The sequence below is a fragment of the Protopterus annectens genome, chromosome 4.part0, assembly GCF_019279795.1.
Source record: "Protopterus annectens isolate FY-2018-M chromosome 4.part0, PAN1.0, whole genome shotgun sequence".
NCBI lineage: Eukaryota > Metazoa > Chordata > Ceratodontiformes > Protopteridae > Protopterus > Protopterus annectens.
Genome location: NC_056733.1, coordinates 710,601,856 through 710,618,990, shown reverse-complemented (window position 1 = coordinate 710,618,990; position 17,135 = coordinate 710,601,856).

The following is a 17,135-nucleotide window of genomic DNA, read 5'->3' as shown; positions in this document are numbered from 1 at the left end:
CACAATGCAACTCCTTCTGACCTTCTCTGTATTTCTCCAATAACACTCTCAGAGCAAACATCACATCTGTAGTGCTCTTTCCTGGCATGAAACCATACTGCTGATCACTAATCATCTCCTCCCTTCTTAACCTAGCTTCTACTACTCTCTCTCATAACTTCAAGCTGTGACTGATCAATTTTATCCCTCTGTAGTTACTGCAGCTCTGCACATCACCCTTATTCTTAAAGATAGGTGCCAAAACACTTTTTCTCCACTCCTCAGGCATCCTCTGACTTTCCAAAATTTCATTAAACAATCTAGTTAAAAATTCCACTGCCATTTCTCCTAAGCACCTCCATGCTTCCATTGGGATGTCATCTGGGCCAACAGCCTTTCCATTCTTCATCCTCTTCATAGCTGTCCTTACTTCCTCCTTGCTAATTTGTTTCACTTCCTGATTCACTATCCCCACATCATCTAACCTTCTCTCTCTCTCTCTCATTCTCTTCATTCATCAGCCTCTCAAAATACTCTTTCCATCTACTCAACACACTCTCCTCTCTTGTGAGTACCTTCCCCTCACTATCCTTTATCACCCTTACTTGCTGCACATCTTTCCCAGCTCTGTCCCTCTGTCTAGCCAATCGGTACAGGTCCTTTTCTCCCTCTTTACTGTCCAATCTCTCATGCAACTCTCCATATGCCTTATCCTTAGCTTTCGCCATCTCTCTCTTTGCCATGCGCCTCATCTCCTTATACTCATGTCTACTTTCTTCATCTCTTTGACAATCCCACTTCTTCTTTGCCAGCTTCTTCCTCTGTATACTCTCCTGTACTTCCTCATTCCACCACCAGGTCTCCTTGTCCTCCTTCCTCTGTCCAGATGTCACACCAAGCACCTTTCTAGCAGTCTCCCTTACTAGTTTTGCTGTAGTTACCCAGCTATTCGGTAACTCTCCACTGCCTCCCAGTGCCTGTCTTAACTCTTCCCTAAACTCCATTTCACAATCACCCTTTTTTAACTTCCACCATTTAATCCTTGGCACTGCTTTCACACTCCTCCTCCTCTTCCTGATCACCAACATCATCCTACAGACCACCATTCTATGCTGCTTAACTACACTTTCCCCTGCCACCACTTTACAGTCTCCAGTCTCCTTCAGACTGGCCCTCCTACATAGGATATAATCCACCTGTGTGCATCTTCCTCCACTCTTGTACGTCACCCTGTGCTCTTCCCTCTTCTTAAAATATGTATTCACCACAGCCATGTCCATCCTTTTCGCAAAATCCACAATCATCTGACCTTCTGCATTCCTCTCCTTAACACCATACCTACCCATCACTTCCTCATCCTCACTGTTCACTTCACCAACATGCCCATTAAAGTCCGCTCCAATCACTAGTCTCTCACCCTTGGGTACACTCACCACAACTTCATCCAACTTACTCCAAAATTTCTCTTTCTCATCCATCGCACACCCAACTTGTGGAGCATATGCACTAACAACATTCATCATTACACCATCAATTTTGAGCTTCATAAACATCATCAGACACTCTCTTCACATCTAAAACACTCTTGGCATATTGTTCCTTTAGTATAACACCTACCCCATTTCTCCTGCCATCCACACCATGATAGAACAATTTGAACCCGTTTCCTAAACACCTGGCCTTACTTCCCTTCCATCTGGCCTCTTGCATGCACAATATATCAACCTTCCTTCTCTCCATCATATCAGCTAACTCTCTTCCTATACCAGCCATACTGCCAACATTCAAAGTTCCTACTCTCACTGCTACACTCCTAACCTTCCTCCTCTCTTCCTGCCTTCGGGCATGCCTTCGCCCTCCTCTTCTCCTTCGGCCAACAGTAGCCCAATTTCCACCAGCACCCTGGTGGCGGTCGTTGTTAACCCGGGCCTCGACCGATCCGGTATGGAAATATGAAATTTTCGTGCCATAAGTTATGTGGCAGAATTTTTCCACCGGATGCCCTTCCTGACGCAACCCTCCCCATTTATCCGGGCTTGGGACCGGCACAAAGAAATGCACTGGCTTGTGCATCCCCAGTGGCTGGGTTGTAAAATGTTGAATTTAAATTAGGTACAGAAACAATACTTTTGAAGATAGTTCTGAAGCACTGGGAATAAAACATACACAAACAACAGTTGTTTGCACATTGTTAACAACATAGAGAGAATCGTGCAAAGCTACTGGATCACAATTATTGATATGTAACTATACAATTAGGAAGTACAAGATCCAATTTCAGACCATTTCACTTAATGGATTTCATTCGCTTAATATTTTAGATTGCTAGGCTTGTGAGAAGAATGGTAAAACTAATTTATAGTGTGAAAAAAAGATTTAATGAGCTTCTGCACATGTTGATGAAAAGCCAGACAGTCTCAAAGATATCCTGAATACTGTATAGAATCATAACAATAGTATCCTTCATGACTATGCTGATTTATTTTTAGGCTTAAGAAGTTTGGCAAGATGTTTTACACATAAATTCTGGCCAGTAGTTCCAAGAGAAGTGCCTGTAGTTCTAAAAAGTAAAAATGATCAGTGATTAAAATAAATAAAAATATTCATATCATTAAGAAACAGGGCCAGCATAATGGATAAATACTCTGTTGTGAAGTAAGACAATACTTGCATTCATTTTACTCTCAAGATTTGAATAAAGTGGTTAAACAGGAGCATTATCCACTGCTTGTACTTGTAAAGTGGCCCTAACAATACCAAATGTATAAATATTTGCAGCACTAGATACAAACTAAAGTTTCTAACAGAAAAAAATGTAGATGAAAGACACTATAGACTATGTGCATACAGGGCCAGATTTGAAAAAAATTGCAGACGTCAGCATAGTGAGCCGAGTTTGTGCAAGCTAGCAAGCTATTGAAGAAATCAGATACTATGCTAAGGCATAGTAGTAAGAGAATACTACCTCAGCATAATAAAACTAAAACAGGCAGTGTTAGTGCAATGTCATATATGATATGAAACCGCATATCTAACAAGCAATGTCCATAAATAATAATGGTCCCATTCACAAGGAATGTGTACAGGATGTACACAAAACTAACTGTATCTGTCTGCCAATATGTGGCAAAGAAATGACAGAACATAAAGGAACATCAGCAATACCCCTGTATACTACCAATGTCTGCAATATACTGCAGATTTAATCTTAAAATGCAGCAAAAAATGTAAATATTTCCATATATATATATATATATATATATATATATATATATATATATATATATATATATATATATATATATATATATATATATATATATATATATATATATATATATGTATAATACTTTATTTTCATTGATGTGGCATACACGGCTACATCACCAGCATTAAAGGCAGCTAAAAAAAGAAGGGTGTGGGACATGTGTGGGGAAAGCAAGTAACGCACACCCCCCAGGAAAAGAGGACATTACAGTACAAAGCAAACAACACACATCACCACTCAGGGGCTGTTGGCAATGCAAGTGTGACCCTCTCAACAGCAAGACAGATTGGCTCAACAAATGCACAGGTCAGATCACACAAAGAGAGGCCAAGAATCACAATCCTACATTCATGAGGCAAACATCTAAACACAAAGCAAAGTAGCAGTACTGCAGAAAATATGGCAAGTGGCCATGTAATGGCCAAATAAAAATAATAAATCCACAGCTGATCATGAGACCCGAGAAGCTGATGTCCTTGAGGTGTTACATGCAGGGACAACACAGATGGTGGTCAGATATGCAGTGGGATATGTGTTATGGACTCACAGTATGTAACAGGAACATCCAAAATGCTCAGCATGCAAAGGTCAAACAATGACATGCAAGGGTATGTTGTCATGTATGATGGTCATGGTGATATAGATACACTGGACAACAGCAATAAAGCATGACAGATGAACAGCATCAAGGCTGTTCTGTAACAGGTAGGCAGGAATAATGACAATTAAGTCACAAGAACACATCACACCAATCCAGTTAGCACACAGAAAGCCTCACAATGTCCAACACAGTCAGCATGAGTTACACCCTATCACAATGGCCGAAGTGTCTTACCAGCACATTACACCTAAAGGACAATGATGCTACTATACACAAAGGTGCACATAAACAGAGACATATTATTGTAACGTATCTGCTGTTCATCCTACTATCCTTTAAGAGGTTATAATCAAACAACTACATTACTAAATAACTACAGCTAATAATACCATTCAGTGTAAATGTGTATTCTACATGTAACACAATACTGTTGTGCTTACACTATTTATGTATTTTAACTGTAAATTCTCTGTATTTGCTAACCCATGTATGTATTGTTTAATCCATGTGGAACTTTTCTCCCCCGGGCCTCCACTAAAATGGGTTCAACTAGACCCAGTGGACCTTCCCAGTAAACAAATACAAATAAATAAATAAATAAATAAATATGACATGCAGATGTGTATCAAATGGCCAATAGCCATAAGAGAAATGGATAGTAGTTACATAATAACCCTAGTAATAATGAGAAACCTTTTTGAAAAAGCTGTCATCTACATACACACCTTCAAACAGGTTCAAACCTTCAAGAATGCTTGTGTCCCTAATACAATATGGAGTATTTGTCCTGCATGAAAGAAGTTGCAAGGTGAATGCAACAAGGTGAGGAGGTCTGAGATGTGTGCAATATTCACCTATGACAGGATGTAAAGTCTATGCTTACAAATGACTCAATCAGTCACGTAGAACACAAAATGTGCATGTATCATAGGTACACAAAAAAAATCAATAACTGCTATGACATACCCATATGAACTACCATGCAGCCCTGTGACAACAGGGACACCCACATAAAGGAAGTAATTACAAAAGGTAACTGTGTATGACTGGAAAAAAGGTCAGTCTGGTGTATACACTTGTAGCACACCAGAAGGTGGAGTAAAACACATTTACATCTCAAAATAACAAAGGGAGATTATGTGACAATAATACAAACAGGATTTATGTGGAGACTGAACTCACATACATCCAACAATCAACGTTACTATGAATGCCTGTACCTATATACCCATCTTTGTTGATGTACTACATTTGTATGATTTCTTATTAACATTTGCTGTAAGACAAGTGTAATTGCATTAACCAGGCAGTATACCTAACTTCACACCTGCAAACTTCACTTATCTGTAATGCATAACTAAGTTAGTAAATGTCCATCAGTGATGACAGACATTTAACAATGAGTTATGAAGTTAAGTGAGTATGTAATGGGTAAAGTCAAAACTCAGAAATATTCTTCATGTTGAAGTGAATAACAAGAAAAAATTTGAGAGTCTTGCGGGGAAATCAGGAATGCCTAGTCATCCATGGCAGAGCGTGTTTAGGCACAATGAAACTAATATATATCTGCAAGTTACAGAAATGGATCATCTGTGCATCCTTTAATATAATAGCAGATAATGTACTTCAAAGCCATATTGCACATGCAAAGAATGTGCAGAAAGCTCATGTGGGATTTGAACCCACAGTCATACAGCTTTCTACACTATTGTTTTGGTGAATAACCTGTTGAGCTTCTGTAGATAACATTGCTTTCTAGGTCCGATTAATTTTAAGTACATAACAATATGTTAAAGTAGTAACACTCTCAAACATTGATAGTGCTGGAATATTATGCTATAAAATAATGTATACCTACAATTAAGTTTTTTTTTAACTGTGGATAACTATGGAATATGCACCCCTACATCTGCTAATATCATGAAGCTGAGGCTTATTCTACAGTACATTACACTTAGTGCTGGTAACACAGCAAAAGATCATGATACTAACAATATAGTCAGAGCGTTATTAATATGTGTGCTCTAAAATTCACAGCCTATGTCAACATCATTATATTTGCCTAAATGTAAGTGATATCCTTTAGAAGCATGCATCATTAAAGAACAATAATATTGTAACAAGTGCAAAGTAAGGAGAAAAGGCAGTACGGTTGTGGAATATGTAACTTACAGTAGGGATCCTGGGGCTGTCTGCAGACATCAGTGATCCACACCAGCAGTCAGCCATGTTCATTGTGATGGAGGTGATTGCAATGGTGGTAGACTTGCATGCCAGTACTGGAGATCCAGGCCCATCCATGAAGCTCCCTAGTAATCTGTTTACAAACATCGATAGGGGCAAAGTTTTTTTCCAGCAGGCCAAAATCCTCAGTTCATGTTGGACACACAGCAGCTGGATCGTGTCCTCATTGGTCCAGTTGAGTGCCTGGACATGCCAGTCTCCTTTCCCTTGATATCTTCCTTATAGCTGTTGATAAGACATTGTAGCACACCTTCAGAAAAATGGTCACTGAAGTACCACTTAGTCCACAGCTAGCAAGGGACTGCTCTGGAAATGTAGCATTATCCCATTTTAAAATATGTGCAATGAGGCTGGCAACAACCCATTGGTGGAAATCAAGTACATGCCATACATGGACATATTCACTGTTAACTGTCTAGCATTTGCACTGAGCACTGTACACTCAGATATATTGTTTAATGTGCTGAAAATCAAGAACCTATTTGGACATCATTGGATGTGACTGTAAACCATTCGATGTTAAGCAAGCTCATTAATTATGTATGGCACAAATATTACTTAAAAGCTGTATTTCTTGAGGTGATTATATGGTTAAGTATACATGGCTGACTGCATACACAAAAGTTAAGCTTTCAGTAGGTAAGTTGCTCATGTTTCTACATTCCAAAATGCAGCTTATCCATGTTCAGAGACTGTCATATTTTCCTGTGTGTACCTTTTTTATGTAAAAGTACACAAAGTTTACATTGATAATTCATCAGTAAATGTACATGTTTTGAGATAAAGGGCACAAGCTGGCTTTCTGTCATATGCATGTGTATTGACACACATCCATCATTCACCAATCTACTGCAGGATATGGACTGTTTCTGATCATATCCACCAGGACTGCAGACACCTGTTAGCACGTAGCACAGTTTGCAGATAACAACTGATTATGGGGGTGTATGCAAAGTCTTATGTATGAAATGTGGCTTACGGATACTGAGTGACACTATAGCATTTTATTGGATGGTCCCATGGCTTTCTAAGGAGACTTAAATGACATCAGCAGTCTAAGCCTGTAGTATTTTTAATGTAATGATATTGAAACATCATTTTTAAGACATAGGTACACATTTGTTCCAAATATGCTGATGTGATGTGTTCTACGCATACTATTGTTCAGGTTCATATGGTACTTATATATATATATATATATATATATATATATATATATATATATATATATATATATAAAACAAATTACACAGGTCTGTAGATCTATGAGGCTTACTGCATTAATGTCTGTTCCATATGGCCATTGTGTGTATGTGACATAATAGGAATATCGAGCTCTGCAGGGGAATGTATGGGATGAAGCACTTGCAGACAGTGGTGGTGTAATGTTAATATTGATTGGAAAAGACTATGAGCTGTCCCACAGACTGGGTTCAAAACCCATCTCTGGATCTATGATATATCCTAAGCTGTATACTGGTGAGTGTGAGTCATATTCTGTTTATATTTTGTCTAATTGCATACACAGCACCTGATAGTTGTCATGTGTGTCTCGTATATGTAAGAGGTGGCTGCAAATTTCTTACATTAGCATGTATTCTCTTGCATTGCAGTAGAACAGATATGTGGAGTAGTAGCACATCTCACACTGCTGACAAGGATATGTGAATAGGTGTACCAGAGTTATGCATCTTGATATATACAGTACATATTCATGTTTTATTTTTATTTTTTGCAGATGTCGGTAGAAGCAGATATTGTAATTTCTCCACTAGGGAGAATGAGATCATTCTTGCAGCCTTGCAACAACATGGCAGGATCTACTTGGATGGATCGGTGATATTACCAACTTGGTAAATGCTGTAGGTGGTCACAACAATCATAGGAGACATGCCATCACTGCTGCTCTGACATGATCCTCTGTGCAGCCAACAGACTCTACTGTAACAAGAGAGACTGAAATGGTGGTGGTCTGTGTATAGCTCGCCATGGAAGAAAAACTTATTCCTGGCATCTTGCCATACCTGCAAGAACTGTTATGCTCCTCAGGGAGCAATAGAGACTGGTGTCCCACGAAGCCATGGTATGTACATTGTTCAAGGACATGACAACCAGTACATGTGAGCTGCATTAATGTACATTCAAATATGTCTTCTCTGTTCATATTTATTTCACAGCATCATCCCAGTGACCAGTATGACAATACACCTCCTCTGATTAGGTGTCACAGTGAGCAGTCTGTGCACTGCTGTTTTGTTTACCTTCACAGTGCCTTCATGCACCAACACACAACATCAGCCTTCAGGTACGTGTCTCTCTACTGGGATACAGAAGTCTGAATTACTGACTTAAACCTGCATGCTGCTAGAGTGCTTCCTACTGACTTGTTGTATATGTGTGTTTGTACTCCACAATGGCATTGTAACTCTCATTACAGCACTTTCTGTTGTCAGAGATATCTAGACTAATGTCAGGCATTAGCATCACTGTTTCTAATGTCTGAAATCTTATGCAATGAATTAAATCTTTTGTCATTCTGTTATTAATTTAAGAACACTACCAGTGTTGACTATGCTACCATTTACTGTATATACTCTTTTAATGTACTCACTCCAAATGTATTCACATTATGTTTTACTTTATGTATCAATTTTATGTCTTGTTTCCTGTTACTGTTGGAGCTTTTCTCCCTGGGCCTCCACTGAAAATGGGCTCCTGATGGCCCAGTGGACTATCTTCATAAACAAATGCAAATTAATAAATAAATAAATCACAGGGGAGGAGTCATAGGAAGATGTGTCTGGTATCTATGCATGTATGGGCACTTTTATAATGCCGCTGTCATGTGATTTTCTTTTTTTTTTATCTTTAAATTTTTTTTATTTTGAAGTATGATATTTTGTCAGATGTTACATAAATTCAAAATGAAAAACATATATACAATTAAATATCAGAACATTATTTAACTATATACATTAGTGTCTATACAGGAAAAAGCAATAATGCATTTAAGTAGATTATGAAGAATGATAAATTATTTCATAAATCTTTGCCCATTTTCTCAAATAGTTCCAATATTTTCATCCAAGAGTTATAAAGTGATGTAGGTCTAGTTGTTCTGTTCTTTAATGTAGATATTTCCATATGTCCAACCGTCAAGGATATGTTTAAACTCCTTAAACATGGGAGAAGACTTGCTTTTCCAGTGTATGGTGATAATTTTGCATGCAACTACCATCAGTGCCCATAGTATCTTGAAATCTTTTTTTGGCACACAGTCCAGGATAGGAGTGTTGAATAATATCATTGTTTTTGTTAATTGATAATTATCATTGAAGACAATCTGAAAAAAATAATTAATACTTTTCCAATACAATGTGAGACACTTACAATCATAGAAAATATGTTGCCAGTCAGCTCTTATTTTAGTTTGACATCTCCAGCATTTATCTTCACTAGCAAATACATTGGCTAATTTGTGCAGTGTATAAAAACTTCTGTTTAAATATCTCCAAGTAAATAACTGCTAATATATTGACAAAGTTGATAGTTTTGATGATTTTAAGATAATCTTTTTCTCTTCTTCATTAGGATGGTGGTTGTTTATCTGTGTATAGTAATCTCAGTAGTTACCTACAGAGTAGACTTTTGTTTTTTTAATAAATTTGTAAATATTAGACAGGTAACCATTATCTTGATAAGGTTGATTTGTGATTATAATAAGATATTCAATAAATTCTGGAACAGTTTGTCTGACTGTTACTTGCATTTGTTCAGTTCTATGTATAAGGTATTGTCTTAGATTTTGTAGAAGTAGCCATGAATCATTATTTATATTATATTTGTTAATCATTTGATCATTAGTTAATATTTTCCCTTGTTCTACCAGTTGATGCCAATAGTTTATTGTACCTTTCTTTAGTATATTTATTTTTTGAATTTGGGATGTATCAAGAATAATAGGTGTAAAGGCTATTGGAAAGGTCAGAAAAAAACAAGCATTAATATTTGGGACTTTGTTTATATATTTTTTAAAAGTTGTTAAGGTAATATTTATATATTTTGAAGGCAATTTATTGCTTTTATTTTTCCCTACTAGGTGATCTTTTAACAACCAGACTAGTGGTGATGGTATGATGGTTAAACAGTCTTTTATATGATTTTGACTAAGTTCTATATAAATCTGTTCATGTATTTGTTTCCAAATAGGCATGTAATGAGTATTTAACCATAAGGGTATATTTTTGACAACAGATGATATAATATATGCCTCAATGTCTGGTAGATTAATTCCTCCTTCTTCCCAATTTGGTAGATGTTTATTTAAAGCAATTTGAGGTTTATTTGGGAACCACAAGAAGTTTAGTATTAGTTTGTTAAATCTTTGGATGATATACTTGGGAGGTGGCAATGAAAAGCTTTGTATTAGATATAATATCTTGGGAAAAATGACTGACTTAATAAGATATAGTCTGTCTCCCATTGTGAATATATATTTGTTCCAGTTAGATATTGCTTGCTCTATTTTATCTAATGATTTTTTTATAATTAAATATAAGTGAGTCTGTTAAATCTTCAAGCAGATCTATACCTAAATATAGTATTTTGTTGCCTTCTCCTAGGAATTTGAAATCTTTTTTGTTTATATGTTTCTTTTTGGTATTGCATGACATGAATTGTGTTTTGTTTTCATTAAAGTGTAAGCTTGAGACACTTTGAAAGTCTTTTACGTCATTAAATAAAGCCTGCAAAGATTTGTTACTGTCTGAAAGAGTTAGAAGTATGTAATCAGCAAAAAGTTGTAGTTTAAGGTCCAAAGTTTTGTTGATATGTATTCCTTTAATGTTATTGTTTGACCTAATTTGATTTCACAAGGTCCTATTATTAAGGCAAATAGCAGTGGTGATATAGGGCAACCTTGTTTAGTTCCCTTTTTAATTTGTATAGGTCCTGATCTATATGATCCTAATTTAACATATGCCATAGATTCTTTATATAATGATTGGTTGAGAGTGTTAAAATTTATGGGAAATTATATCTGTTTAAGACTAATGTTAGAAAGTTCCAGTTAACAGAATAAAAGGCTTTGTTAATGTCTAGAGAAATTATGTTTAAATCAAAATTTATTTGTTTAGTATAATCTATTAATGTCAAAATTCTTTTACGGTTGTCATATGTATTTCTTCCTTTGATAAAGCCTGTTTGGTCTTCATGGATTAACATGGGGAGAAAGTGCTTGATTCTGTCTGCATATATTGCCATGAACATTTTATAATCTATGTTTAATAATGATATTGGTCTATATGATGGGCATTGTTCTTCCTCTTGCCTTCTTTAAGTATAGGGGATATCAGTGAATATTTCCAGGAGGGTGGGATATTTATATCTTGTTTTACTATGTTATATACTTTCAAAAGTAAAGATATAGCCTGATTAGGGATTAATTTATACATTGTAGGTAATATATTATCTTGGCCAGGTGCTTTATTTACTTTACGTTTTTTTAATTTTTGAGTTCAGTTCCATCATAGTAATTGAATTACTTATAGTGTCTATTTGTTCTTGTGTTAACCTAGTAAGAATTTTATTTTCAAGGTAATTTTCTATATCTTTAGTGGGTATTTCCTAAGAATTTAAAGAATTATCAGAGTTGTATTGTTGTCTAAACACTTCCAAAATATTATTTAGATCTGTTACTTTTTTCTTAGTATTAGTCATATAAATTTCTTTAATTTTAGATTTGATTTTTTTTTTATTCTGTTTGCTAATTGTTTCTGGTGCTTTGGGGATTTGTAGAATAAGAATTAAATTTTATTTTCTCTAGATTAATCATAATCTTATGATGTAATACTTCTTCATATTTACTATTGGTTTGTAATAGTTCCTGAACTAAGTCTGCATTTCCTTTTTGAACTTCCAGCTTCAGTTTATCAGCTTTCTTTTGTAATTCTAACAAATTTTTATTCCAGGTTTTCCTTTTGTTAAGGTACCATGATAATACCTTCCCATATATATATATGGTTTTCATGAGTCCCAAATATATATTTCACAGATGTCTTCTGTTATGTTTAAGTCTAGAAATGTTTTAATTTCTTTTTCAAAAAAGTAATTAAACTCTGTTAGTTTTGTGATGTAAGAGGGTATTCTTGTGATGGTATTTGTATCTGTATGCTTAAGTTCTATCTCAAAAACTAGAGCGTTATGGTCAGATAGTGGACAATTTATTATTTTAACTTTATCAGTTTTTGGTATTAAGTCATTAGATATGTATATCCTGTCTATTCTAGAGTTATTCCTATGCCTATGTGACTAAAAGGAATAAATTAATGAGTCTAGGTCAGCAAATTCATTTATATCTTTTATACACATTGTGTCAGTGAATTTTAAAAGTGTCTTTGATATAGGCAGTTTTTTTCTTGCAGTTTTTGAATCTGTGTCTTTGTCATCTATTATACAGTTAAAATCTCCTGCTATTATCAGGCTACCTTTGGCTAATTGAATTATTTCTTCAAAATGATGCTTAACTGTTTCTAGTCCAAGTCCTGGTATCCAGTAAAAAATTACTAAAGTATAGATCTTCTTATTTAATTTCATAGACACTAGACAAAACATACCAGCTGTATCACGATAGGTGTTAATTATTCTTGGAGATATGATTTCACTACGGATTAATATGGATACTCCTCTTTTCTTTTGTTTATATTCAGAGCTTGCCAGTACTGTGTAGTTATTAATATTGTTTATATCTATGTCTGACAAGTGTGTCTCTTGTAAAAATACTACTTTTTGCTTATGTAAGCTTATATATTTGAATAGACTTCTCCTCTTATTACTATTGTTCAGACCAATGACATTTATAGATAAACATTTCATATTTTACTTTATGTTTGATTTGTATGAGAGTTTATGGAAGCAATTTTGACCCTTATAGGTTCATAGGTTCATAGGTAGGTACTAGGCTATTGGCCCAAGGGTCTACGTAAGCCTAGCCAACAAGGTTCCTTGGCTTACACCACCCAAAAAAGTTATTTTCCTGTGCCACTGTCAAGCAGAGACACAGAAGTGATCCCAGGGGTGTATTTCCTATTTCCCATCCACTCATCAAGATTTTTCTTGAAGAGTGCTAATGAAGAACTTTGCTTGACATAGATGGGTAGCCTGTTCCAAAGTATGGGAAGTCTCTGGGACAGGAATCTATCCCTCCAGCATGTCCTGTTTATTGTGGTGACAAGGTTTAGGTCCCTAGAGCATGTAGCTTGGAGGGATTGGGATTTCTTTAGGTGTAGCATGTTCAACAGCTCTTGATTTGACATAGCTTTATATGTTAGGCAGAGATCATCTCGGAGTAGGCGATATGCTACGGAGTAAAGCTTGAGTTTTTGGGGGTGGTCAGTGTAGGGCATTTGTTTGAGGCCAGTAATCCTCTTTATGGGGTACTTCTGTGGCCTTTCCAGCTGCTGCGGATGTCTTGTGAGGTACATTCCAAAAGGGGCGTTGTACTCTATAATGGGTCTAATGAGTGTCAAGTAGAGGGGAACAATGACCTCTTTTTTCCTGGATGAGACCCCTTTTATGATGAGGTGTGCCACGTAGAAGGACTTCCTGACTACTGTGGTGATGTGACTATCAAAGGAGAGACTACTGTCCATCTGGGTCCCAAGGTCTCTTATCATGCATTCAGTGTTATGTAGATTGCTGCCTATGTGGTAGTTCATGGGTACAGAGTTTTTACAAAAGGGGATGTCACTGCACTTTTTGGCATTGAGCTTGAGGCCATGGCTCTGACACCAGGCATCTGTCTCAGCGAGACCCTTTTGTAGGATGTCCACATCATTTGGAGACTTGACTATGGCTCCTAGTTTGCAGTCATCTGCGAACTTCATTAGCCAGAGGCCTTCTGTGTTAGCCTGTACTTCAGAGAAGTAGATACCAAACAGGAGAGGTCCCAGGACAGAACCCTGTGGTACTCCACCTGTCACTGCTTTGAGGTCAGATTTGGAGTCTGGAACTTTTACAGTGTGGGTTCTGTCAGTGAGCCAATTGGCAACCCATCTTGTGCTGTAGGGATTTATACCTAGTTTAGTGAGTTTAGCTATAACTCCAGAATGGGGGATGGTGTCAAAAGCCTTGGCAAGGTCAAGATAGGCTGTGTGAACCACCTTACCCTCATCTACAGATTTGGTAACTGCCTCAAAGAAGTTGATCAGGTTCAGGAGGCATGATCTGCCTTTCACAAACCTGAACTGGGTGGGATCCAGAGTTTGGAGGTTACCAATGTCTTTGTTTATGAGTTCCCTGGTGATACGTTCCATGGCCTTGCAGACCAGGCTCGTCAGGCTAATAGGTCGATAGTTCCCAGGATCAGTGGTGGCTCCCCCTTTGTGGAGTGGGATAACTGTTGCTGTGCACCATTCAGTGGGCACAAAGCCTGATGTGAGGCTATTATTGAACATGACGCTTAAGTGGGGAGCCAGTTCGTTCTGAAGTTCATGTAAAACGCAGCCTGGGATGTTGTCCTGTCCCATGGATGCTGTGTTTTTGGCTTTAGAGAGTGCAGCTTTTACCTGCATAGTTGTGATTACAGGGACTCTGAATTCTTCCTGTATAGATATGGGCCCTTTAGGGGGTGGGGGGGTAAAGTTAACACTGATCCTATCTTCCAGGATGTTGGCAATATCAGTTGGTTCTGTAATTTTTGTGCCTTTGTGCTGTAACTCAGAGCAGATCTGGGTGTTGCCATCGAGATTCTTGACATAGCTATAGAATGCTTTGTGGTTGTCCTTGAAATTAATGGTGATTTTGTTTTTATAGCTAGCTTTGGAGGATCTTATAAAGGATCTCAGCTTCTTACTGAGGCTGACCAGGGAGCTCCTCCACTCATGGGATTTTACTCTCTTTTGCAACAGTTTCTTCCTTCTGTTGTACAGTTTGTTTATGGCAGGGGGCCACCAGATTGGCTTCTTTGTTTTGGAGGATAGCATCTTGGTTCTGTTTGGGATAGCACGATCCATGCACTAGCACAATCCATGCACTTGTGTAAGTGCTTATAGGGTGCATTTGTGTAGGATTCAGCAGTTGTAACTGTATTGTCCATCTCCATGGGTGTCATGAAGTTCACCACTTCTGTCTTAAGAAGCATGAAGTTGGCTTTGGAGACATTTTTTACCATGGTTTCCTTAATGGGGGGTGGGGGGGTGGGATGTGGATATCAAGGTTGATTAGCTTATGGTCGGATTGGACCAATGAGGAGTTGACTTCAGGTGTGGAACACCGGTCACTCATGTTGGTAATGATTAGGTCTAGGATATTGTTGCCCCTGGTGGGGGTGTGGATAAGTTGATCCAATTCATTTGAGTTTATGAATTCCAGAAAGCGTAGAGCTAAGGAGTTGGTACACGAGTAGTTTTCTCAGTTAATGGTGGGGTAATTAAAGTCGCCCATTTTTAGGGTGTTTGGTTGAACCCTAATATTTTCCAGTACATCAAGAAAAGAGGAGTGGGAATCCTGGGGCATGGTAGGGGATCTGTAGCAAGCTACAGTTTGGATTGCAGTTTTGCCCAGTTAGCTGCACTTGGATAACCTTGGATGCATTATGCTGAGCAACTAGCCTGGAGGTGTGGATTTCCTTAATGAATATGGACACACCTCCGCCTTTGGTGATTCGGTCTAGGTTACATGGCCGAAAAGTGTGGTATGAGTTATAGCCTGGTAGTGCAGTGGTGCTCTCTGGAGCCTTGAACCAGGTCTCAGTCACTGCACAGATATCGATGTTCTCCATTTTAAGGAGTGCCTCGAGTGAGTGCATTTTGAGATTTAGACTTCTAGCATTGAGTAGTATTACCCTCAGTTTTTGCTTGCCTGTTCCTGTTACAGTGGTGAAGTTCTTATTTGAACCTTGCTAAAAAAAAGGCACTATAGGTGCAGCAAGAGCCTTAGCCAGTATCTAGAATCCCAGGGGCAACAGGTGCTGGCCATCTGTGGTAAAGCATCATGGTCTGTCGACCATGTCATCCCAAGCAGACAGATACTGGATCCCCTTAGAATGACATCAGAAGCGTAGCCAATTGTTGAAGTCAGTCAGTTTGTCCTTGTACTGCGGTATCATTCAGGATGATGGCAGAATGCTACTCAGGGCTAGGGTCATATCTGCCTGGGCTACAAGATTGGAGAGCTCTTCCATGTCTCTTTTCATGTAGTCCAGGGAGGTACATCTCAGGTCATTCACACCAACATGGACAATGACAGAGTCACATTTGTACTTGTGGAGTGACCTGAGTGCGTGGGTTATGTGGCAGATCCTGGCACCCGACAGGCAGCTGACAGTAACCTTCTCCTTGTTTAGCCTGGTGAGTGGGACATCAGTGTGCCTGACTATAGAGTCACCTATGACTAGTGTGTTGGGTATGTTGTTTTGCCTTATTGGCTGTTATTGAGTGGCACACTGAGTCTGTGGGCTATGTGTCATTTGGGTTGTGTTGGGGGATGGAGGTTGCTTGCATTTCTGCTTTGGGGGTCTCTGTTGCTTAGAGTGATTATTATTGAGAGCCTCTGTGAATGTTTTTGTGTTAATATGTGTGGATTTTGGTGGTGTAGATTTAGTGAGACTATGTGATGAGTGTGGTGTGGTGCAAATGTTTACCTTCTTCTCATGACTGTCAATTTCAGCCTTGGTTGGAGAGAGCTTTACCTCCAGTTTGGCTAGATAAGTGCATCTCTCACAGGTTGCAGTGTTGGGTGGTAGGAGGAGAGGGTTGTCTGTGTACATGAAGCAATTTCTACATTGCCTCAAGATGCCCAGATTCATCAGATAGACAGGAGAGAATACTGGGAGCTGACCCTTGGACATGCCTGAATAATAAACAATTTTCCTCTAGATAAGTGAGGAAAGTGAGTTCAAGAGCTGTTTTTCTCTAAGTGAGAAAAGTAAGTACAAAAACTGTTTTCCTCTAGGTAATGAGGAAGATTGAGTGCTACAGTAATTAGTAGCTTATTTAGTGCTTACAAGTTCTGAACAAGTGCCGAGCATGAGTAAGCAAATTTAAG